Below are 26,273 nucleotides of genomic sequence, written 5' to 3' on the forward strand. Positions count from 1 at the left end.
ACAGATGAGTGATCCTGGGAAGGACACGGAGCACGCCGGATCCAGGGAAAACCAGCTGCCCCAGGGCCCAGGCAGCCTGCTAGTCCCAGCAGCCCAGCCCACTGAGCTGCAGAGTGACCATGGACAGGTCACTGATTCCGGACCTGGGGGTCCCGTCAGCGTGGCCTATACCTTACCCACCTCGCAGGGCCAGTGAGTGCCGGTCCTCCTATCCTCCCCTCCGGAAGTTACCCTCGGGGTTCCACTGCCCACACGCCCTGTCCCCCAGCCCCATCCTCACAGACGCCCGATGCCAAGCCCTCACCCTGCACATTTTACCTAACCTAAACCAGCAGGCCGGGCCCATAGCAGCCATCCCTCTGATGCATCTGAGACCCATCTGTTAGCCAGCCAGACATCTTAGCAGCCCAGAGCCAAGAGAGTGCCAGGAAGGAAGTGAGAGAGGTTTTGAAACCTTCAGAATAGACGCTGTGAAGCTTATACATGAAGGCCACCCGCTGACGCATTGGTGAGCCCCAGATCCCCCACTCAGGGCCTGTCTTGTTTTGCTTCGCCTAGAGTGTTATTTTGTGCTGCAGCTCACAGCAAATTAAAAACAACAACTTAACAGTGGGAGAGAGACTGCCAGAGGCGTGCAGGGCATTGCAGGGCCATGGGGGGCAGAGGGGGACGGCCACTGATGGACGCACAGCACATGGGCGTCCTGATAACCAGGGAAAGTGGAAAGGATGACGTAAGAGAGGCCAAATTAGAGCGAACAACCTAGGAATCAGGCTCCATCAATTCTCAGCCAAGGGCATTCCTGAACGGCAGCTGAGGATTCATATGCAAAGCAATGACCCAGAGTCACTGAGGAAAGATCGCACCGTGCCCATTATGGATTTTCTACTTAGCATGGATTATGAAATCCAGACAGGAAGAGTTTCATCCAAAATGGTTTGACATTTGAGGCAGGTGCTGGCAGGCCAGGAGGAGGCCCCACTTATGCAGGAAATCCTCTCGGAGAACCCCCGAGACGGAGGATGTGGTGGTGTTGTGGTTCTTACAGTAAGTGCGCACCTGTTCCGCACCTGGCTCTGGGGGCCCCCGGGAGGCCGACCAGCGTGCTGCCAGGCTGGCCAGAAAACAGCCGGGCACACGGGACAGGCGCCTTCAGCACAAGGCACAAGATTCACCCCCCTCCCTCTGAGCCGCAGAGTTCCGGGAAGGAACCACCGAGTCCAGTTGGGGAGGCGGGGCGGGCTCTCCGGGGAAGCGCAGCAGAAGCAAAGCAGGCCGAGAGGGTGGAGAGAAACCAAACAAGCTGGACTGGCAGCCAACCCCGGCAGGGTGGGAGCTGCAGGGACAGTGTTTACATGAAGATGCAAGTGTTGAATAACAGCGTCGGACAGTGCAGTTTCTGAGGAGTATCTGAACCGAGGCTGCGTTTTCAGAGTTACAGCAGCGACAGGGACTGTGTGGCCGAGTTTCAGTTGGGGGCGACAGAAGAACTATATCCCCCTGGACCAGCTGTTTAGGTCAGTTGCTTCACAAGGTTGCTTTTAGGGTCCGGCTCCCTGCGTTCTCTTTATTCCGTGTGTGTGTGTGTGTGTGTGTGTGTGTAGTTTGCAGTAGGTAGACCAGGAACCTCACTCCTGGCATTCACAGCCGGCGTCTCCCTTACTTAGGCTTTAGGCTGTGCCGTCGCTGAAGACTCTGGAAACCAGGGTTCTGCTTCGACTCCTGGGGCCAGCTACTTCTCTAGCCTTATGGCCTTGTCTTTGGAGGTCACCACCCAAAGTGTCAGTTCCCTTGGACAGCTCAACTGTCCCCTCCCTATCCTTGCCATACTATGTTTGCGCAGCCCCTCGCCAACCTCCTGCCACTCCGCTCATGTCCAGCCATGCACAGGGCCTGTGCCCATGGCCTCTCTACCCTCAAGCTCCTCACTGGCAGACTGTCCACAACTGTCATGGTGTCCAGGTTGTCCCACAGGCAGCCTGCTCATGTGAAGGCTCTTCCTCCCCTCGTGCCCTCAGAGTTTGGGTTGGAATCCTTGCTGCTGCATGTAACCGGATGTGCTTCCTGGAAGGGCCACGCTGCCCCTCGTCCCCAGGTCTCCTATGTGCCTGGTGCTCCCCCACCATCCTTTCCCCGAAGACTTCGCTGACTCCCTAGCCTGGGGAGTGTCCTCAAACCCAACCTGTCCCCCCATTCATCTCACTGATGTGGGCTTACTAGATGTGAGCCCCTCAAGGGATCTGGGTACCTCATTTCCATTCATGTCCCTAACGAACGACTGGCACCAAGTCCGTGCTTAAAGAGCGGAGAATGGTTTTCATAGACTGTGTTGGGATGAGAGGCACAGTGGGCAGTGAGCGGAAGCAGACAGGTTCTCCAGGCAGAGGGAGGCAGGAACAAGGCAGGGGAGTATAGGCAGGTGTGGGGTGTTCGGGGAATGGCTTGTTGTGGCTGGGCTGCAGCCTAGGGTCTGGAGGGAGAAGGGGCAAGGGGCATGAGAAGAAAGGGAGTGGTGAGACTGGCATTCTAGAAAATCCCTCTGGGGGCCAGCGTGGGGGCTAGATGAGGATGAGGAAACTGGCACAAGAGATAAGGTGGAGACTGGCATCTAGTTAGAAGGATGGAGAGGAAAGGGTCCTGGCTGCGTTCTTACCCAACTGGGAAGCATGTGGACCTTTGTGGCTTTCTCTCCCATGGGGTCCCTGCCCCAACCATGGTGCCAGGGTTCAGGACCCTCCATGCTGGGTGGCCCTTCCCTTCAACTCCCAGTGCCTATAAACCCTCATCCCTGCCACTAAGCCACGAATGGGAAACAGCCTTCAGATTGTTCCATTCCCAAAAGGACCAACATTGTAGCCAGGGTAGGCAGGGTGGGAAGCCTTTGGCTAAGGGAATGACAGATGGCGAGATCTTGAGCACGAGCCATGAAATGCTGATGGTACAAAGTGGGCTGGGACCCCCAAATCCACCGTGGAACCAAGAGTTTTCCATGTAGAAGAGAACCTCCTCTCCCTCTACTGTCTGGGTATCCCCATCTCCTCCAGCACCCTAGGAAGCCCCCGGAAGAACCCTGGGCAGGCTCACTGGTACCTCTGGCTGGCCTCGCCCTGGCTGCTTGCAGGTTCTTCCTGAAAAACCACTCTTGGCCAACCTTCCTGCTGAGAACTTCCTCTTCTGAGAACAATACGGGGTAAGGACTAAATTTGCCAGTATGTGCCAGAAATATTGGGTAGGTCACAGCCCAAATATGAGTGCCACTATTATAGTAACTGTAGGAGTTGGCCTCATTATTCCTATTTTGCAGCTCATTGGAGATGTGACATAATTATGGCTTATTTGGATTTTGAATTCGGGCTTGACTCACTCTAAACACTGCTACACACTGTCCTTTTTCTCCTAATCCTATGTCTACGGGGGCAGACACGGAAGATGTATCCCGTCTGATGGAGGGGTAGAAGTCAGTTCCGTGTGGCTTCCTCTAATGGGAGCTCTGAGCAGGGCCCAAAGATGGCTGGACTGGGGACGGGAACCCACTGGGGTCCAGATCTGGTTCCAGAGACCTCAGCCCCTTGCCTGCACCCCAGCCCTCAGCCACCCTTCCTTCCCTAGCCACCTCTGCCCTGTCCCCACCACCGCTCTAGCTCTCAGCTCAAATGGCTCATGACCCCCCCCATCCCTGCCACGTGCCTGTGATCTGATCATTTCAAACCCAAATGCAGTTCCATCTGATTGACCCCAGCCACTCCGTGAGCACACTCCGTGCAAGGCCCTTTGTCAGAGCTGTCTCACTGCACAGCTCCAGGGACACCTCTCCCCCAGGATGCAGCATCAGTGGTTCCCCCGGCCTTATGGAAGGCTGTGCTCTCTGCAGTGGGGAGACAGCGGTAAGCAAGGCTGGGTCCCGGAGGAGGAGCTCCGTGGAGGAGCCAACCACATGGCCTGCAGAGGCCAGGAGAGGCACTGGCTCCTTCCTGGCATCGCCCCTCCCCCAGCCTCCAAGGGGCCGAGGCCTCTGGAGTGCTCCCAGGTCAGGGTCACTCAGTGGGAAAGGGTGGAGGCCTCGGGTGGCCAGGCTGGATGCTTAATTCCAAGAGGAAAGGATTATTACATAGGAAGAGCAGACAGAGATAGGTGGTGACAGAGCCCCAGGGAAAGAGAAAAGACAGGAAAGAAAAAGAAGAGGTTTACAGGCTCCAGTCACCACACATGTAGTCCTGTCAGACGAGGCCGACCCCTACCTGTGCTGGCGGCCTCACAGAACCTGCTGGGGCCACTCCCAGCCTCACACTCCCGGGTCTGCTCTGCTCTGGCCTGGCCTCTGACAGCTCCAGTCCAGGTGGTGGATGAGACCTGGCCCCTCCCCCAGGGAGGGGGCGGGGGAAGGCCCCAAATCTCTCTCCAGCCGCTGGGCCGGGTTCTGAGGGACCTCCGCTGTCTTTGCTGCTTGATGTTGTCTTGGGAAAAGAGAATTTGTGCTGCACTCAGGATTCTCGGGGGCCCCCAGGGCCAGATGTGGAAGACCACAGCTCAGAGTTAGCTTCTGTGGCTGCTGTGGCCACTGTCAGCCATCTGGCTGGACAGGTTTCCCAAGACGGGAGGTGAGGCGGGGCTGGCACTAGAAACTTGGGCATCCTTTGGAGCTTGGGAGGGTCTCAGGATGGGCCATAGGTGTGGCTGGCACACCCACACACATGCCTGTGCACACACACGTAGCTAGTAGCTTGTCTAGGAAACACTGTGGAGTCGTTACGAGTACACAGAATCTCGAGTCCTATCAGCGCAGGCTCATTTAGGTGCCTCCATGCCCTGGCAAAGCCCTTTACCTTTCTCAGCCCCCTTTTCTCTTCTGTAACTTGGAGATAGTGACTATCTCACGAGTGGTTGGAAGGACGAGTTAACACAATGGATTTGAAAATGTTTTATAAGCTGCCAAGTACAGTGCCTCTGGGAGGCATCACTGTTAGCTGAGTCCCTGCAGGATTTCAGCCTCAGCCTCAGTCGTGAGTCCCTGTGGCCAGACTTGGGGAAAGTAAGAGAGCCACAGATGAGTCCCGGTTCTGCTGCTCACTAGCTACACTGATGGAAGAATTATTTAACCCACTAAGCACACAATTTTACATCTGTAAAATGAGGTAATGATATGCTGGAAAAACAGGAGTGAGGGAAATGAAACGAGATAATGTGTATGTAATGCGATGCTGAACTATGAGATGATGGACTATTTCTGTCTCATTTTTGGCTGAAGTCCAAAGGGTGACCCGATCTAACAGGTGCCTATCCTCCCCCACACCTTCCCCCGCCCCCAACCCTCCTGCCGTCTAGTTGTGAGACAGAACTCCTAGGGAGCCTTGCTACCATGACCTTGGCAGTGGGGGGAGCTCAGTGTACCTACTGCCCCCCCCCAACCACCGCCACCCCTCGGCATTGAACACTGCACTCACCCTGAAGTCCAATGGCCCCAACCACTCCTGGCCAGCGACTGAGTGTGGCTGACACTATACCTGTCCCTTCCTGTGGGAGGTGTGGCTCATGTAATGGGCATTTCTGCCTGGAGGACTCCAAGGGCCAGCCAAAACCTTCTTAGACCTGCCTGGGATCTCTTTCCCTTTTTCCTCCCAGTTATTCCTGCTTCCTCCCCTTTGTCCTCTCGTCTCCAGCTGATTTCTTGCCTGTCCCATCCTGTCTCTGTGACAGCTTCTCAGAGGACCCATGTATGCGCCATCCCTGGCCATCCATCTGCAGCCTGTGACAGAGTGGCTGCTCCAGGGCCAGCTGGGGAAGTGGCCGTCGCTTTGGAAAGGGTTGTTAGAGGCATGTGTCCACCCTGCCTCACTTTCCCTAAGGTGGGGAGGAGGCCAGTCCTGTCACCCCCAGCAAGCAACAGACAAGAGTTTCAGAGGGTCTGTGGCAGAGCTTAAATGTGTCCCAGGGCCTGGTGATTTACAGGCAGGAGGTGGTCTAGGCTGGGGGTGTTTTGAAAAGCGGAAGTGGGCCAAGCAGGGAGACAGGCAGGGTCGGGAGCACAAAATACCGGACAGTGACCTTTGGGCTCGTGGTCTGGGCAGACAGGACTGAGGGTCTTTAAGGCCGCCGCCCCCACACTTGCTCTTCCCAGCACTGCAGACAGCCACCTGACCAGCACATTGCTCCTTTTCCTCCCTCCTCTCCTCTGGACTCCTGCGCTAGGGAGCTCCTGTCACAGGCCCTGTGCTCCCAGGCCAGCACTGCCTGCACCACGTTGTGTCCCCCACAGACAGTAGGTGCCTTTGGGGCAGCAGCGGTTATGACAGGCCCCTGTGACAAAGACCCTGAGTCCCCGGCCCAGAGAAAGGTCACCAGGAGGATGGGGACTTCCTGGCATCAGATGTCTTCTCCGCAGACATTGGTCTTTAGGAGGAACCAGAGCACAATCCAAGAGTGAGGGGCTGGGCCCAAGTGGCAGAAGATAGCAGAAGACATAGGTCTGGCCTAGTGTCCCAGGAGCTGTTTCTACTACCAGCACGTTTGTGATCCTCGACACGTAGACCCACATGTCACCATGCCATTATGGGCCCCTGTATCCTCATCTGTGAAATGAGAGGTCATTTCTAATGACCCTGCAACTCTAAAGGGCTATCAACCAAATTATCCACCGAGTCCCCTCTAGCCTTTCGGTTCTAAGAGTCATGGAGAAAGTGGCATCCAGTCAGAGCTGTGGTTGGAAACCAGAAGATTGAGGGCTCCAAGTCTACAAGCGTTAAGGTCAGGCACTCCTGGGCCCCAGACCTGGCCCTGGCACTCATCAGTGTGTGTGTGGTTGGCTGGCTTGCTTTCTCTCTCTCAGCCTCAGTTTCCTTGTATGTGAAATGGGGCAACAAAGTGTGCCTTGCAGGGTCATCCCGAAGTAGAGGGTGAGTATGTAAAGCACAGAGCACTGGGCCTGTCACAGTGATGCCCTACCATGGTGGTGGTGGGGGGGTTATTGTGCTAATACTATCCATGTGGGTGAGGCGCCTTCATGTGGTATGGACTGGTACTCACCTTAGAACAGGCAACCACTTGGTGACTTCCTTCGTCCTGACAGATTCGAGACCCGAGGGGTCGCAGCTGGGGTTGGGGAGGATGGTTTCATGACGAGTCAATATCACCCCACCTCCTCACATCCTCCTCCGGAAGCAGAGCCTGCGGCTACCCAAACAAGGTTCTGGAGAGTTCTCCCGTGAGCAGCTGGCCCTTGCGGGAAGACAATAAATGGTCTCTACTGTCTCTCATAAGAAGCTGGTCAAGGAGGTCAGAGGAGCCTGGGGTTGGCAGGTGGAGGCAGAGGCAGCGGACCTGGGCTCACACTCCAGTCGGCCATCCCAGCTCACCCACCCCACGTCATGCCCTCTCCTGATTCTGGGTAATTGGACACCCCACGGCTGCCTGTTTCCCCCATTATAACTCCTATCAGTTGTGTTATAACTGCCTGTCTGTTTCTCCCGTTAGGGATTCATGGAAGGCAGAGTTTGTTGGATTCATTTCTGTCCTAGTGCATGGCACGGGGCCTGGCACACAGTAGATCACCGTTACATTTTCATCAAATAAATGAATGAATACAAATGGCATTAGTTTCCTCCTTTCCCCTGAAAGCTCTTCATACAGTATAAGACTCAAAACCATGCAAACTATCATTAGTGGAACTCCATTTATCAGCTGGGACTAAGTTTGTCTATAATATATACCCAAGTTAAAAGCAGCTTAAACAAGAAACATTTTTTTTTCACATAAAAGTCTAGAGATGGACAGAACAAGACGAGTAAGGTAGTTCACAATTTCTTAAGAGAACTGGAGTCCTTTTATCTTGTTGCCCTAGCAGTTTCCATCTCCTTGTTTAACATGGTCGCTCCAACACCAGCCCCTGCCTCTACGTTCCAGTGTTCTTTCCCAGAAATTGCACACAACATTTCCTCTAATATCCTGTTGCCTAGAACTTAGTAGTGTGGTCGCATCTAAGCTGCAGGGAAGGATGGGAAATGCCATCATTGTTTGGGGTGGCCCGCATCCCAGCAAGAATCTGAAATGTTTTTTACTCATTAACAGAGAAGAATGGATGCTGGGGGATACTAGGGGTCCCATACTTTACAGTCCAGACTGCACGCCATTATCTTATTATCACCTGATTTAAAACGTATACCCCAAGCTGAAAAGCTATACATTTGGAATGATCAGATAATTCTTTTTAATTTCACACAGTGCTATCCACACAGTTTTCATTTTGTAATTTATACATAAAATACAAAGAAATGATGATAATATTATGAACCCATAAGGGCCAGGACTTTGACACGCTCGTTCAGAAACAATCCCTATCAAAAGAAGATGCCGGAGTGTAAAACCTAAATGTTTCTGCCAAGTGAAATTGCCTTATTCTGAAATATCATTTTCAGATTTTACCAAATAAAATAAAGAATAGGGGCACTGTCCTCACTTCACAGTTGAGGGACGAAGGCCCTGAGAAGTCCATGAGCTTCCAAGACCACAGAGTCTTAGGCAGAGTTTACAGCAAGACTGGGATGGGCACCCAAGGCCACCAGCGGCAAGGTCAGTGCTCTTCCCTCTTTGTCATCCTGCCCCAGGTCTTCTTGGAAAGGGGGGTGGTTGGGTTCCTCCCACTCAACTCCCTCAAGAAACTGTGTGTGCAGTGGGCACTAGGGAGCAGGCCAGTTGGAACTAACCTTAGGGGCACACGACATACCCTTTTAGGTTTATTGCAAACGATAGTATTCCATCGGGGACAGGAGATGGGGTTGGGGAATTTGGACTGAGCTCCAGACCTCAGGCAGAGGACACTGATGCTTATATTTGGTGTGATTCAGCAGCACAGCCCATTTCAGGCTTCGAGATCAAGAAATGTTAGTTCTCTTTTCATGGAAGGCAAGTTAGGACCTTCAGTTTTCTTGTGGGAAAACTGACACTCTGAGAGTTCCAGTCACTTGCCCAAGATCAGAAGGCAGGTGACTGGTGGAGCAAGAGTTTGAGCACAGGTCTCCCAATGGCTCTGCTGGACCTCCTCCCTTACCAGGCTCTTCTTGGGGGGCTCCGGGGCCACTCCCACTGCTCTGACCCCTGGTCAGTGCTACTGCCCACCAGGCTGGACCAGGCTCACCACCTGAATTTCATTTTGCAGCTAGAAGCCTGATAGCCTGTGAGCACCTGTCGGAATCATGTCCCAGCAATTGGAAATAAGAAATCTCTCCAAGGGAGAGATTTGTCCCTTGTCAGCCTTGTAATGCTCTCTCTGCTAGACTCCACTGCAAGTCCTTTCCCTCCCTGCAGGAATTGTCTGAGGAAGTTTACTCATTTCTGTAGAACTCCTGGCTTCTCTGCATCCTGATGTGGCAAATGCAATGGGCAAAATATTGCCTTTTTAGCCTGCAGCAAACAGGATGTACTATATCGCACTGACCTCAGCAAACTTATTAGGATTTGAGGAAAATCACCTGGCATGGCCTGGGATGGCTTTCTAGCCAGGCACTGACTCCAGTTGGGCACTGATCAATAATGATCAATAAATGGTCAAGCGGTAAACGATCAATCATCAATTAGTTTGTAATCATCAGCATTCACAGCTTCTATTGTGTAGCCAATCCTGCACTTGGCCTGTAACTGGAGAAAATAAAGTGGAGACTGGGTTCCTTCCTTTAAGAAAATTTAGCTGGAGAGCATAGAGGTAGGAACAGAGAAAAGAATACGGGATTTGAAGTAAGACAAAACGTAGGTTCAAATGACAACAGCTTATTAACTGTGTGACCCTAAGCAAGTGGCCTCACCTTTCTAAGCTCCATGCTTTGGAGACCTGGCTTGGCTGGTGCGAATGTTAAAGGAAAGAACATAAAACACTTGGCCCAGAGTTTGCGCCGTGCTGGTGATAACTGGCAAATGCAGGATGAGTGCGCACAACTATAACTGTTTACACTCATATCGGAATTCAGAGAAAGGGGAGAGTCATATGTGGATTCTCTTAAAAGCCCTTGGTTTGGAGAGTAGTTCACGTCATCCCCTTTGGGTCTGAGGCCATGGAAAAGTTGCTTTTCTCAGAACATGCAGTACAGGCAATGGCCACTGGGAGGAGGAATAGGACAAATTTTAGCATCTTCTACCTCACTGTTCCCCTAGTCAGGGAAACCACAGGGTGACTGTCTTTCTCATGCCCTCCCATCCCATTTCACCCTGTATTTGAACCTAAACTTCTACATACAATATCTGTAAATAGATGGGGACTCATGAGGCTTTTCATTTTGCATTAATATGTCAAAAGTTCCTTGACATGGAGGAACCAGAGTGTTAGAAAAATCCTTTGATTCCATTTTCTCTACTCTCAATCTTGCTCTACATTTTTTCCAGTTGTCGGTGTAGCTCTCCCAATATATCTCTGAAAATATACAAACATCTACAGTTCTTTTATTTCTCAGAACTTTTGGAAACTCTCTGGAACACTGTGACTATCTCTGAAATATTCTGAAGCTCCTTGAACTGCTGTGACTTCCTATAAATCTCTGAAATCCTAAATCTCTATGTGCATTTTTCTTCTGGATTTCTCTACCCTTTGAAACCACACATTCTCTCTGAGTCGCAGCGACTGTCCGTCCATCTGTCTACCACAGCTCATTATCATCTCACAAATGGATATTGGGCAAAACAGGTGCTGTTTGTGACAAACCATCCTCACTCACTAGCTTCAGGAATTTGCTCACGTCCTAGCTCAAGGCTACACCTTTCCTAGTTCGGAGGAAGGTGGAGGAGATCAGATCCCTTCCCACAGGGATGTTTCAGCTAGAATTGGAGCCAGAGAAAAGGGTCAGGTATTTGGAGTCAAACTAGGCTTGATTCTCTGGTCTTCATCTTACTATTGTGTGACCTTGCGAATGTTGCTTCTGTCTCTCCAACTCTCTCCTAATCTAGTGAAAATAAGCATGCGGACTGGAGTTGCCATGAGGAACAGAGACTGTAAGAGATAGGTGCAAGTGCCTGGTGAACGCCCACAACTATCATGACTTTAAGTATGAGTTCAGAGGGTGGGGAGATTTGTGTGCGTGTGTTTCCTAAACCCTTGGCATGGAGAGGAGGTGTTCAGAGAGTCCACTGCATTTCAGAAATTGCTTTATGTGAGCCCACAATATTGCCTTCTCTTCAGATGCTCTTCAGATTCTCTCTTGCACCTGCAAGAGTTACTCTTACTCTTTGTTTTTCCTCCAACTTTGAGGTATAATTGCTAAATAAACGTGTAATATATTGAAAGCATATAACTTGGTAATTTCATATATATTTACATTGTGGAATGATTCTCAGAATCAAGTTAATTAAAACACCTGTCACTTCACATAGTTACCTTTTTTTGTTGAGAACGCCTAATATCTACTCCCTTAGCAAAGTTCAAGTATACAAGACAGTATATTAACTATAGTCACCAAGCTGCATATCACACACTCAGAACTCATTCATTTTACAACTATAAGTTTGTATCCTTTGACAGACTGCTCCCCATTTCCTCAATCCTCCAGCCCTTGGCAACCACCATTCTATTCTCTGTTTCTATGAGTTTGACTTCTATTTGGTTCCACATACAAGTGACACCATACAGTATTTGTCATTCTCTGTCTGGCTTACTACACTTAGCATAATGCCCCTTGGTTCATCTGTGTTACCACAAATGCCAAGATATCCTTCTTTTTTTAAGACTGAATAATATTCCCACATATATCATACAATATGTTTATATATATTTATACATTGTATAATATAAAATATATTTATATTTATATAATATACATATAGATCACTTTGGGTAATATGGACATTTTAACAGTATTAATTCTTTCAATCCACAAATGCAGCACATCTTCTCGTTTGTGTCTTTTTCAATTTTTTTCATCAATGTTTTACAATTTTCTGCATATAGATCGCTCACCTCCTTGGTGAAATTTATTCCTGAGTATTTTTATTCTTTTTCATACTATTGTGAATGGGATTATTTTCATAGTTTATTTTTCAGATAGTTTGCTTTTAGTGTACAGAGATGTGGCTAATTTTTATATGTTGATTTTGTATCCTGAAATTTTACTGAATTTGCTCATTGGTTTTAACAGTTTTTTGGTAGAATCTTTAGGGTTTTCTTTACATAAGAAATGTCTCATTTGTAGAGACATTTTACTTCTTCCTCTCTGATTTGGATATCTTTTATTTCCTTTTTTACTGACTTGCTTTGGCTAGGACTTCCAGTAGTATATGAGTAGGTGAGATTAGAGTGGGTACCTGTGTTTTGCTCCTGATCTTAGGGAAAAAAAGCTTTCAGCTCTTCACCATTAAGTATGATATTAGCTATAGGCTAAGTTCAAGGTCTTTATTATGTTGAGATGCATTTCATCTGTACCTAATTTGTTAAGGTACATTCCATTTATATCTAATTTCTTGAGAATTTTTATCATGAAAGAATGTTGAGGTACATTCCATCTATACTTAATTTGTTGAACATTTTTTTAATCACAAAAAGATGTAGAATTTGTCAAATGCTTATTCTCCATCTGTTGAGATGATCATATGATTTTAATCCTTCATCTTATAAAATGTGTATCACATTTATTGATTTGTGTATGTTGGGCCATGCTTGTGTCCCAGGGTAAATCTCACTTGATCATGGTGTATGGTCCTTTTAATATGCTGCTGAATTTGGTTTGCTAGTATTTTGTAGATTTTTACATGTTCATCAGGGGTATTGGCCTATAATTTTCTGTTCTTGTAGTGCCCTGTCTGACTTTGGCATCAGGATAATGAAGGCCTCACAAAATGCGTTTGGAAGTGTTCCCTCCTCTTCTATTTCTTAGGAAGAGTTTGAGAAGAATTGGTATTAATTCTTCACATATATATGGTAGAACTTACCAGTGAAGCCATCTGGGTCTGGGGTTTTCTTTGTTGGGAGGTTTTTGATAACTGATTCAACCTCCTTACCCATTATTGACTTGTTCATATTCTATTTCCCTGATTCAGTCTTGGTAAGTTGTATGTTTCTAGGAATTTACCCATTTCTTCTTGGCCTATCTAATTTGTTGGAGTATAATTGCTCACAGTGGGCTTTTATAATCCCATGTATTTCTGGGATCAAGATGTAATATCTCCTCTTTTGTTACTGATTTAATTTATTTGAGCCTCCTCTCTTTTTTCTCAGTCTGGCTAAGGGTTTGCCAATTTTGTTCATCTTTTCAAAAAACTCTTTAAGTTTTGTTGACTTCTTCTATTGTCTTTCTAGTCTCCATTTCATTTATTTCCACTCTGATTTTGGTTACTTCCTTTCTCCTAACAACTTTATGCTTAACTTGTTTTTCTTTTTCTAGTTACTTGAGATTGTTTGAGATCGTTCTGTTTTCTTACTGTGGGCATCTATGTGTTGTTATGAATTGCTTCCTCTGAACAGGTAGTATTAAGAGTTGGACACAAGGTGAGGCAACAAGCAGATCTCAGCCTCTTCGCCCGCTGTTCACCTTTAGTGGCAAAGGGTAAAGCATTTGGAGGCACTTCACACACTGCCTATGTGTGATCCCATCTGTCTGCAGGATTCAGCATTGGGTGGGGAGTGTTTGGGCAGCTGGAAATCTGAGCTGTTGTGGGACAGTATGTCTCTGTGTTTAGTCTTTAGTGTGGTCCAATAGAATATTCTGCTATGCCGGAAATATTCCAAACCTGTGCTGTCCAGAATGGTAGCTATTAACCGCATGTGGCTATTGAGCACTTGATATGTGTGACTGAAGAACAACAATTTTAATTACATTCATTTAAATATAAATAGCTATATATTTTTTAAATGCCTTGAGGTCATTTCCTCATGATCCAGCCATCATGAATTCAGGGTCATGGCCTTGAATGGCATTGCCAAGGTAACTTGGAGATGACTCCCCTCTGTTCTTGCCCTTAGATGCATGGTGGCCTCTTCACATGTGTCACCGCCTTTAAATAAAGAATGGTACTGCCCTCTGTCAAGAACACTGATGTGAGTTTCAGGGGTCATTTTGCCTTCTCACAGGAAAACTGTGAAATTCATGTACTAGTGAGTATTTATTCCAGAGAGTTCTCTCCCATCCTCCAACTAAACCAGTTGGGAGTTGGATCTGAAATCAGCCCAGTTCCATGTGCTCTGCTCACTGTGGTGGGGAAGCTGGCAGCTGAGCTCAGCCTGTCTGCCTACTGGGACCACCTGGAAGCTTCACCTAGATCCCTCTGCACTGGCACCATCAACCTTCTTCCTGGTTCTTGATGCCAAGCCTTTCCTGACTTTGGAAGTTTGCTCTCAGACAGCAGCACGATTCTCTCGGACGCTCCTGTCATCACTGCCTTCTCCTTGGTCTCTCGGGTTCCAGCTTAAATGTCAGTTTCTTGGAGAAAATGTTGATGACCATCCATTCAACATTTCCCCTAGTTATACCTAAACTGTCTTCATAAGACGTATCACCACATTATATTTTTTTAATGCTTATTTATTTTTGAGAGAGAGAGAGAGAGAAGACAATTGGGGGAGGGGAAGAGAGAGAGGGAGACACAGAACCTGAAGCAGGCCCCAGGCTCCGAGCTGCCAGCACAGAGCCCGACGCGGGGCCCGAACCCACGAACTGCAAGAACATGACCTGAGCTGAAGTCGGACGCCCAACTGACTGAGCCACCCAGGCACCCCGACTGATATTTTTAATTCCTGTCCTTATGTCCTCTCATGGCCCACTAACACGTGAGCCATGCAGAATTTCTGTTTTATTCCCTTTTAAAAATTCTCATTATCGTCTCCAGGGATGATAGTGCCAGAATGTAGTAGTCACTCTGTCCATACTTAACGAAGGGACCACTGTCCAGAGGCGGCGTGTGGACTGCTATGCTGAACAATAAACGGTCTTCACTTATCGAATATTCCAGTTGCTTTTCTCAGTGTCCATTTGGGGTGGATTAAATATGGCCACAGGTTTTTTTGATGCTCTTTCTGAAAAGAGAAGGAACGTCTCCTCTTGAAGCTGTGTGTTCTGTGATGGCTTTGCCCAGTAGAACATGGCAGAAGACAAGCTGCAACCTCTTCTGGGTCTATTTTAAGGAATGAGCAACTTCCATCTCAGCTTCTGTCCTTTTTTTTTTTTTTTTTCCTTTTTCTTTTTTTGGTAACATTCTTTCTGGAAGCCCTGAACTGCCGTATCTGAAGCCTGACTGCCTTGACACCACCATGGTAGAAAGGCCACGTATTGACAATCTAGCTGACAGTCCCAGCAGCCTTCCAGCTTATTCCACCAAAGCACCAGACAAGTGAGTGAAGCTGCCTTGGGCCCGTTGGACCATCCCACCAGCTGAATACAAGCGACCTCAGTCTTTGTCACGGGGAACAAGAATTCCTGACCCACAAAGTTGTGAGATATGGCAGAGTGGTTGTCATTTTAAATCACTAGGCATCGGCATGATTTGTTCTAAAGCTGTAAATAACTATGACCCACTCCTCCGAGCCTCTTAATTTTTGCTCCTTTCAACTCCACCACCTTCATTCCTGACTCTGCCAAGAATTTTCATCCCTCTCGCCATAAGGAACCTGAATTATTAGACTTAAGACCTGATGTGCTCAGGAAAATTTGTGGATGGTTCCAGCTCACAACTCCTTTATCTGAGGTCCTCCTAAACTTATAATTCATATTGTCGCATAAACGACTGTGGTTTGCTCTTAAGTAGAAGTGATATGTTTATTATGATTTGTCAGTGAGAATTCGGGATTCCCGAGGGGAGACGTTAGATGTTCGCCTCTCTCTTCTAGGCACAGTGTTGTAGGGCTGTGGCACGGAGCTGCGGTGAGAAAGGCAGTAAAGCAATTTCTTAATTGTAAGTTGCTGTAACACTCATTTCTATCATCAAAACTAGAAGAGAAGGGTGGAATCTGAAGATGAACTTTCCCATTTACCTCCAGTATCATTCTTTAGAGACACAACACATCATAAAAAAGGAATAGATGTCCCTACCTGAAGCGAGTACTATCTGTAAGCAGAGAATGGCCACAAAATATCCAGATACAGAGGGAAATGGGGGCTCCATCACACCTAGAAAATAAAGTCGTAATTGTGGCATCAGGCAGCAAGAATCACTGTGACACAGAAAAGAATAAAAAAGAAAAAAAGCAGAGACCATTTAGAAATCCTGCCTTTTGAGAGAATTCCCCTTGACAGGCAAATGACTTAGTCAAACCACAGGTGTCAGACCCACTGAGATTATCTCTTTTCCTCTTTCCTTCCTGTGCTTTTACTGTGGCTCATTACCTTTAGCAGGTGCTAAAGGACAGCTGCGGTGCACAAGAGCATAAAAGGTGTGCAGGGGCACCTGGGTGGATCACAAGGTTAAGCATCCAACTCCTGGTTTTGGCTCAGGTCGTGATCTCACAGTTCGTGAGTTTGAGCCCCGCATCGGGCTCTGCACTCACAGTGCAGGGCCTGCTTGAGGTCCTCTCTCTCTCCCTCTCTCTGCTCGTGCTTACTTACTCAAAAAAAAAAAAAAAAAAGTGTGCAGAACCCAGCTCTGCCCATCCCCACACTCAGCCCCTTCTGCCCTTGGCCTAGGCCACATGCCAGATGAACATGCCAGATGTTGCTTCATTTCCTAATGGGAACACTTATATGCCCTCTCCTTGGTGGGGGTGGACGGGCCAGCTCTAGCAAAACCTCCAGAATCCCGCAGTTACGGTCAGGGTCTGACCTGCCTGGATCCATGGAACTTCTGGTTCAACCCACAACTTCCACACTGAAATGAAACACTGCAATGTGGAGGTGGGATCTCGATTCCTCAGCGGCTGCACAGAGGACCTGGGTGAAATGTCTCATATGCAAAGGTGTGTTAAATGTGAGATAATCGTGGGTCAATCAGATGCAGGAAATCGGAAGAAGAAAGCAGATAAAGGCCTCTACTTTCTTCCTTCATTTTCTAATTTCCCCTTCACTTTTGCTGCCTATGGTTGCAGCCCTCCTCCAATAAACTGTCAGAAATAAGTTTTGGCATATGCCTTCTTTCTCGGTATCCTAGACACAGGAAAAAAAGATACTGCTAAGATATGGGGTATATATTAGCAGGCTGAACTGGGGGACATGTATATATTTAGTTCCATATACTCAACAGTTAAGCTAGGTTTGGTTCACGAAGGGCCTCAAGCTGGCCAATAAATAAAACGTCAGATTTTACTTGCTGGAAAACACAGAGTGCTTAAATGCAAAATATAAACTGTGTAATCTATGGTGAAATTTCTGTTTTATATACAAGAACATCAAATAAGGAATTAAAACAGAGAGAAATTACATGGTCGAGATCTCTTGCAATGGTCTAACATACCCATTGAGAGAGAGTGGGGTTGGAAAGACTGTGACAGATGAAAGCAATACCACGGGAGGAGGGTAGCTGTTTGCAAAACCTCAACTGATGAAGGGCTCATATCCTGAAGATATATATTTTGAATTTTAATTATGCAGATTATTTTTTTATTTTAAACACTTTTAAAGTTTATTTACTTTGAGATAGAGACGAGCGAGCAGGGGAGGGGCAAAGAGAGAGGAAGAGAGAGAATCCCAAGCAGGCTGTGCGCTGTCAGCACAGAGCCTGATCCCGGGCTCGAACTCACAAACTGGGAGATCGTGACCTGAACCAAAACCAAGAGTTGGGTGCTTAACCAACTGAGTCACCCACGTGCCCCTCTGCAGTTTATTTTTAAGGCAGATAAACCAAAAGAAAAATAGGCAAGGCACCTGAACAGTCTCAGCATTAAAAAAATACCCAAATAACAGCAAAGATAAGAAAAGGTACAGGCAGATACTCACTATGACTCGGAACAAGGCATATATTAAAACCATGATCCCCATACCCGCCGTGGGTATAATGGAAGAGGCTGACAGTACCAGGGTTTGATGAAGATGTGGGGTAATGTGGTCCACATGTTCATGGCCAGTGATAGTGAGATCGGTGGAGCGATATTTGAAAGCACTTTGGTATCTTCTTCCGGAGTTAAAAATAAACACAGCCTGTGACCCAGAAATTCTACTTCTGGGCATATGATCAATAGAAATATATGTACATATGCACAAGAGACACGTACAATAAACTTCATGACACCGTTACTGGGAATAACTGAACTGGGATCAATATAAACATCCTTCACAGTGAGCCCACCCCTATCACCCCAAGTAACATCAGCATCCATCTGATCGTTCCACAAACAGAATGTTAATAACTGATTTTCTGATTAATCAAATTGTTAAAATCTCTTACCATTTACAATAGTTCTCTCAGGGATATTCTCTCAGGTTTTTACATAGAAAATCATATTTTTCTGAATAATACTTTGTTTCTACTTCTATTACAAAGTCCCTGGCATTTCTGCCAGCAACAGAGTTAGCACATAGAGCTTTTCAAAACTATCATTTATTGGGGCGCCTGGGTGGCGCAGTCGGTTAAGCGTCCGGCTTCAGCCAGGTCACAATCTCGCGGTCCGTGAGTTCGAGCCCCGCGTCAGGCTCTGGGCTGATGGCTCAGAGCCTGGAGCCTGCTTCGGATTCTGTGTCTCCCTCTCTCTCTGCCCCTCCCCCGTTCATGCTCTGTCTCTCTCTGTCCCAAAAATAAATAAAAAACGTTGAAAAAAAAACTATCATTTATTAACAATAGCAACAAAAATATAAAGTCCTCAGGAATAAGTGTAACAAAAATGCAAACCTTGTATTCATTAAATTATGAGATTTTGATTCTTCCCCCCTTTTGATGAATCTACAGATTCAGCACAATCTTAGCCAACTATTTTATGGCTATCGATAAGCTGACTCTAAAGTTTGTATAGCAGGACAAAAGATTAAGAACTGCCTGCACAACACGGAAGAAGCAAGTCAGGGGACTTACACTACCTGACTTCAAGACCTACTATAAAGCTACAGCACTTAAGACTGCCTGGTATTAGTGAAAGGACAAATTCATAGAGATTAATACATCAGCTGAAGAGGATAAAGAGCCCAGAGATAGTCTCATACAAATAAGCAACCGATCATTGACAAGGAAGTAAAAAAACTCAATGGGGGAAAGGATAATCCTTTTTAACAAATGGTGTTTGAACAATTGGATGTCCATATATGAAAAGAAAGAAAGAAAGGGAGGGAGGGAAGGAAGGAAGGAAGGGAGGAAGGAAGGAAGAAAATTACACACCCACACCTCAAAACCAAAACAAACAAAAACGTACAGACTGTCCTTACTAAACCATTCACAAAATTAACTCAAAATGGATCATAGACTTAAACGTCAGATGCAATACTATAAAATTTCTAGAAGAGAAAAATAAGAGAAAAATCTGTGTGACCTTGAGTTTAGCAGTGAGTTTTTTGATAGAATGCCAAAAATATGATTCATGAAAGAAAATTCGATAAATTGGGATTTATTAAAATGTAAAACTTCTTTGCAACAGATGCTGTTAAGAAAATGAACAAGTCACAGCAAGGGAGAAAATATTTGAAAAATACATATCTGATAAAAGACTTGTATCTACATATTAAAATTAAAAATAGAAGGCAGGCAGGGTGCCTGGGTGGCTCAGTTGGTTAAGCGTCCAACCGGCACAAGTCATGATCTCTCAGTTCTCAAGTTGGAGCCCCCCATTGGGCTCTGTGCTGACAGCTCAGAGCCTGGAGCCTGCTTTGGATTCTGTGTCTCCCTCTCTCTCTGCCCCTCCTCCCCCATTTGTTCTCTCTCTCTCTCTTTCTCTCTCAAAAATAAATAAAACAGTTAAAAAATTAAAAAAAAAAAACAAGAACAGGGTGCCTGGGTGGCTCAGTTGGTTAAGCGTTTGGCTTCGCCTCAGGTCATGATCTCGAGGTTCATGAGTTCAAGCCCCGCGTTGGGCTCTGTGCTGACAGCTCGGAGCCTGGAGCCTGCTTCGGATTCTGTGTCTCCCTCTCTCTCTCTGCCCCTTCCCTCCCTCAAAAATAAGTAAACATTTTTTTTAATTAAAAGAAAAGAAGACAGTCACCCAATCAAAAAATAGGCAAAATATCTGGACACCTCATCAACAAAGACACATGGGTAGCAAATGCACATAAGAAAAGACGCTCATTTGTCACTGAAGAAGTACAAATTAAAGCAATAATGAGATACCATTATGCACTTATGAGAGTGGCTGAAATCCCCCAAACTGACAATATCACAGGGGAAATCTCATTCATTGTTTTCAGGGATGCAAAATGGTACAACTACTTTGGAAGACAGGTGGTTTCTTAAGAAACCTACACAGTCTTAACTATATAATCTAGCAACTGCACTCCTAGATATTCATCTAACTCACTTGGAAATTTATGTCTACACAAAAACCTGCACAGAAATGTTTGTAGCAGCTTTATTCATGATTGCCAAAAACAGGAGTCACCAGTTTTTTTCAATAGGTGAAAGAATACACAAATGGTGGTCTGCCCATAAATTGGAATATCATTTAGTGACAAAAGGAAATGAACTATCAAGCCATGAAAAGACATGAAAAACTAACCCTTGAGCGTATATTGCTAAGTGAAAGAAACCAGTCTGAAAAGGCTACCCACTGTCTGATGTTAATTATACGACATTCTAGAAAAGGCAAAATTCTACAGACGGTAAAATAATCAGTGGTTACCGAAAATTCAGGGGGAAGAGAGGAGGGATACAGAAGTGAAGCACAGGGGATTTTTAGGGGAAAATAACTATTCTGTAGGATACTTCAGTGGTGGATACGTGGCATTATGCATTTGAAAAAGCCTAAGAACTTTATAACACAAATAGTAAACTTCAATGTATGCAAATTAAAAACATTTAGGAGGTGACGGGTGCCCGAGTGGCTCAGTCGGTTAAGTGTCCCACTTCAGCTCAGGTCATGATCTCACAGTTCGTGGGTTCAAGCCCCATGTCAGGCTCAGAGCCTGGAGCTTCCTTCGGATTCTTCGTCTCCCTCTCTCTCTACCCTTCCCCTGCTCACTCTCTGTCTTTCTCTCTCTCTCAAAAATAAACATTAAGAAAAAATAAGAAAAAAATTTACGAGGTCAGATAATCCAAGGAAAGAATATAAATTGTGACAGGGGAATCTAACTGTATTGTGAATGTATGAAACAAGGGGATGGGTGGAAAATGTACCCGAGTTACCTGAGTAACTTTGCAAATCAATGGAGTCTATAAGTTCAAATGTAAAAGGAACTACAGGTAAGCACTGAACTGTCATTGATGAAATTGTTTCCCAGTGGGGTAAAGATTAAAAATTCTGAATAGTGCTATACATGTATACTAGAATTGAACAAGTAGATGGGTAGAGGATAACGAGAGCCCAAGCATCTTACTGTTGGAGCAGGATTTACAGATAAGTGAGGGGAGGAGGCTAGAAAGATTCCTGTGGCAATGGATTAGATTTGGAAATATCAGTATGAATTCATGTTGAGCTTAATATGATATAGATAGTTATATACAGAAATATGTATAGATAGAAGTCTATCTGGGTTAATATATGTGTATACATATATTTCTTTGCCCTATCAGTTGGGTGGGCCTAAAGAAAACAACATCACCCCTGCAGTGAGCACAGCTAGGGTCCAGCTCTTGGTTTCTAGTGCCACTCACCAATAAAGGAACCAGGGCTCTTCGGAGAAATGACTGATCCTAGGACTGGGGCTGGGAATATACAAGATGATCCTGGAATAGCTTGTAGGGCCAGAAAACCAAGTGCAAAAAATATATATATACATATACATGTATACATGTATATGTACATATATATGTATTTGTATATGTATATATGTACATATATATGTATATATGTACATGTACATATATATGTATATGTATATATATGTGTGTATACATATGTGTGTACATATATATGTATGTATATGTATGTATGTATATGTATGTATATATATATTAATAAGCTATGTCATGGGAGCCAATTTAAAGAGCTCCCAGTGGCCAAAGCTTGATCAATTTGAGCAACAGAAACAGCAAAATAAATAAATTAGTATTGGACTATAACCCAAAGTATAAAATAAATATCCATGAGTTCGTGATATCATACAGATCAAGGTCAACATCAACAATAAGTCATGCTGATAATATGTACCCATGATACGATGTGATGAGAATTACCGTTACCTCAGTCTTCCTCCCCAAACCCACAACCCAATGTAATCATGAGGGAAACAGTAGAAAAATCACAACTGAGGGACATTCCATAAAATATCTCACTAGTACTTCTTAAAACCATCAATGTAATCACAAACAAGGGAAGTCTGAGAAATTGTGACAGCCAACAGGAGCCTCAGGAGACATGACACTGGATGTGATGTGCTGCACTAGATGGGATTCTGAAACAGGAAAAGAACATTAGGTAAAAACTAAGAAATCTGAAAAAAAAGTAAGAATGTAAGTGTATCAATATTGGTTCATTAATTATAATAAATGTACCATACTACTATGAGATGTTAATAATAGCGAAACAATATGGGGCACATGGGAACTCTATAGGATCTTTGAATTTTTCTGTAAATCTAAAACTGTTGTAACAAAGTGTTTTTTTTTTCTGTTTGGTTTTTAGAAATGGATCACAGCCCTAAATATAGAATGTGACACAATAAAACTCTTGAAGAAAACTTAGGAAAAGACCTTTGTCATCTTGGGTTAAGCAAAGGATTCCTAGTATAATCCATAAGAAAACAAACAGATAAATTGAACTTCATCAAAACATAAAAATTCTCTTCAAAAGACACTTAAAAACTGAAAAGACAAACTATAGACGGGGGTAAAATATTTACAAAGCATATAGCTCATAAAGTACAGAATATATAAAGAACTCCTGTAACTACTAAATAATAAGAAAACTCAATAAAAAATGGACAAAAAATTTGAACAGACACTTCACTAAATAAACAATGCAGACATGTTCAACATCACTAGTCATTTCAGGAATATCAATTAAAACACAATGAGATACCTCCACAAAGCTATTAAAGTGGTTAACATTAGGGGCACCTCAGTGTCTCAGTTGGCTCAGCATCTGACTCTTGAATTCGGTTCAGGTAATGATCCCATAGTCGTGGGATCGAGCCCTGTGTTGGGCTCAGTGCTGAGCATGGGAGCCTGCTTAAGATTCTCTCTCTCTCTCAAAAAATTTTTTTTAAATGGTTAGAATTAAAAAGGTTGATCATACCAAGTTTTGGCGAGTAAGTGGAGAATTCCCATATCGCTGATGGAAATTTTAACATTGGTAAAGAAGAGAAATTATCCCAGAGTTTATTTAAATGGAATCATACAATATGTACTTTTCCTTTGTTGGGCTTATTTCACTCAGCATAATTATTCTGAGATTCATCCGTGTTGTTTTGTGTACCAACAGTTTCTTCCCTTCGTTTCTGAGTAGTATAGCACTGCTATGTATGGGCCACAGATGACCTATTCACCTGCTGATAGACATTTGGGGTACTTCCATTTATTTTTTTTACCTTTTTCTTTCTTCTATATTTTGGGACATTTTCTTGACTTTTTCATCCCAATTTCCTATTAACATTCTTATAACCCCAATTTTAATTTATAGTAGTTTGTTCTGATTCTTTCACTTTTAGTGGTATGTTGAGGTTCAAATATTATTGGAGGCAGAGGGCAAATAATTTTTTGTTCACTTGCTTGTTGTGTTTGATTTTATTCTGTTTTCTAAATCTATCCATTTCTTTGTGTTTTCTGCCTTTTAATCTTAGTCTTTCTTCACATTGTAGACTTTTCTTAAGTATCCTGCAATTATTTCTCCAATTTGCATGTAAGACTGGAGAAAATGGAAGGCAGAGTTAGAGCTCTGTTTGCTGAGTGAGTCTCACGGACCATCCACCTTTAGCAGCTACCAGGGAACCAGCCGCTCTTCTGGAGAGCCCCTTGCCCAGAAAAGCTGCAGGACGTGGAGGGCTTTACCTACGCAGACAATAGCAATACTTGCTATCCTAGACTTCCACATAGGGTGTGTTTAATATAGCTTCAAAGGAACCTCTGTTTTATTTGTTTGTGATCCCTTTTGCTGGTGGGCTTTTGTCAAGGGATAAATAAATACTGGCTAACGGCTATTCTGTGCATGGAGGTAGGGGTGCAAGCTGACTGTTGCATGTGCAAAGTCATGTTTCAGCTATTCTCCCTGTTTTCTTCACCACTTTTCATTCCCCATTATTTATCATGCATAGAGTCTCAAGCCTGTCTTTAGCTGAAGCATCTTTGGCATTAAGAATGCCAAATATAGGGGTGCCTGGGTGGCTCAGTCGGTTAAGAATCTGACTTTGGCTCAGGTCATGATCTCACAGTTCGTGAGTTTGAACCCCGTGTCAGGCTCTGTGCTGAGAGCTTGGAGCCTGGAGCCTGCTTCTAATTCTGTGTCTCCCTCTCTCTCTGTCCCTCCTCCGCTCACACGCTGTCTCTCTCTCCCTCAAAAATAAATAAACATTAAATTAAAAAAAAAAAAGAATGCCGATGCAGGGACGCCTGGGTGGCTCAGTTGGTTGAGCATCTGACTCTTGATTTTGGCTCAGGTCATGATCCCAAGGTTGTGGGATTGAGCCCCATGTTGGTCTCCATGCTCAACATGGAACCTGCTTAAGATTCTCTCTCTCTCCCTCTGCCTCTCTTCCCCCCTCACACTCACTCTCTCTCTCAAATAAAATAAATAAAAAATATTAAAAAAAAAAGAATGCCGATGTAGAGCTGGTTCCCTCTCAGCTCCAATGTCATCCCAGAAAAGTCTATCATGACCACCTTATCTGAACAAACTCCACCTCTAATTATTCCCTCTCTTGACTCCTGATTTTGTCATCTGCATAGCATTTGTCACCATCCGATCTTGTTATTTAGTATTTATTTCCCCTACTAAACTGTAAATTGGGGTGCCTGGGTGGCTCAGTTGATTAAATCTCCAACTTAAGCTCAGGTCATGATCTTACAGTTCGTGACATCCAGCCCCACATCAGGATCTCTGCTGTTATTGCAGAGCCTGCCTCAGCTCCTCTGTCCCTCTCTCTCTCTGACCCTCCCCTGCTTGCACATGCACGCACAGACACACACACACACACACACACACACACTCTCTCTCTCTCTTTCTCTCTCCCTTTCTCTCTCTCTCTCTCTCAAAAATGAATAAACATTAAATTGTAAGGAATTTGGTCTTCTTCATGGCTATATCCTCATGCCTCCACCAATACCTGTAACATGAGAGGTGCTCAAGTATTTATGGAATACAGGTGTCGAGAAGGGGAGATGCTTCCATTCCAGCTCAAAGTTCTGCTAGCCTGAGCTGAGCCCTGTTGCCACGCTTTCCTCATCCCAGATCAAAGGCACTCACTCCCTTCCATGGCTGGAGAGTCAAGGGTGATAGATCCTCTCCTTCTCCAGACCTCCTGTGCCCTCCTATTCCTCTATTCCTAACTTCCTATTTGTTAGTCTCTTTTGGTACTTCTCAGATTCACTGTTTCTCACAACCTCTTCAAACACAGTGCTTTTGGTTGTGATCTTGACCCTGCCTTACCTTCCTCCTGCCTGCCTATCTGTGTTTCAGAAGAATAGAATAGGTAGGAGCAAACAACAAGTAGTAAATATAGAATTGACAAAGACAAATGTCCTGTGTTTCTCACTTGAGACAAAACAGGTATTTTACCCCAGAACAGGGCTATGTGGGGTCTTGTCCCCTCATAGACCCATAGTCCAAGCCCTGTCTGTCTTCAAGGATCCAGAGAGGACGGGGTGGCACTGGCATCTGAGATAGAAGGACTGTGCCAAGGACATCTGCGTCATCTGCCTCACACATGTATGACTCAGGATGCCATGCTGTTTGGCCTTACACCTTTTTAGGCTGAGAGGAAGTGTACATGAATGAGTTACTAATAAATAAGATAAAAACATGTTTGTCCTCTGGTATTTTATTAGCCATAAGTGGACACCCTACCCTTGAGGAACATAGTGTCGAACACGAAGTTGGACAGACTTTGGACCCAACCGCAGGCTGGGCTCCTTTGAGAGCGAAGCTGTAAAAACTATAAAGGTGCATGAGTGCCATCTGGAGGTAAAAGTAGTACTACAGCCTCTCTAAAGCCTGCTCATACAAAAGGGGGCACAGAAATTTGCTCCCAGAGACCCCTAATCCTATCACAGCTTGGTGGACGTTGGTACTATCGTCAATGAGGGAAGTAAGTGTGAATGGTTTCATATCTGGGGTCAAAATCTGCCTCCACTGCATACCAGACCACTACAGACCATGT

The sequence above is a fragment of the Panthera uncia genome, assembly GCF_023721935.1.
Source record: "Panthera uncia isolate 11264 chromosome C1 unlocalized genomic scaffold, Puncia_PCG_1.0 HiC_scaffold_4, whole genome shotgun sequence".
In the NCBI taxonomy this organism is placed as follows: Eukaryota; Metazoa; Chordata; class Mammalia; order Carnivora; family Felidae; genus Panthera; species Panthera uncia.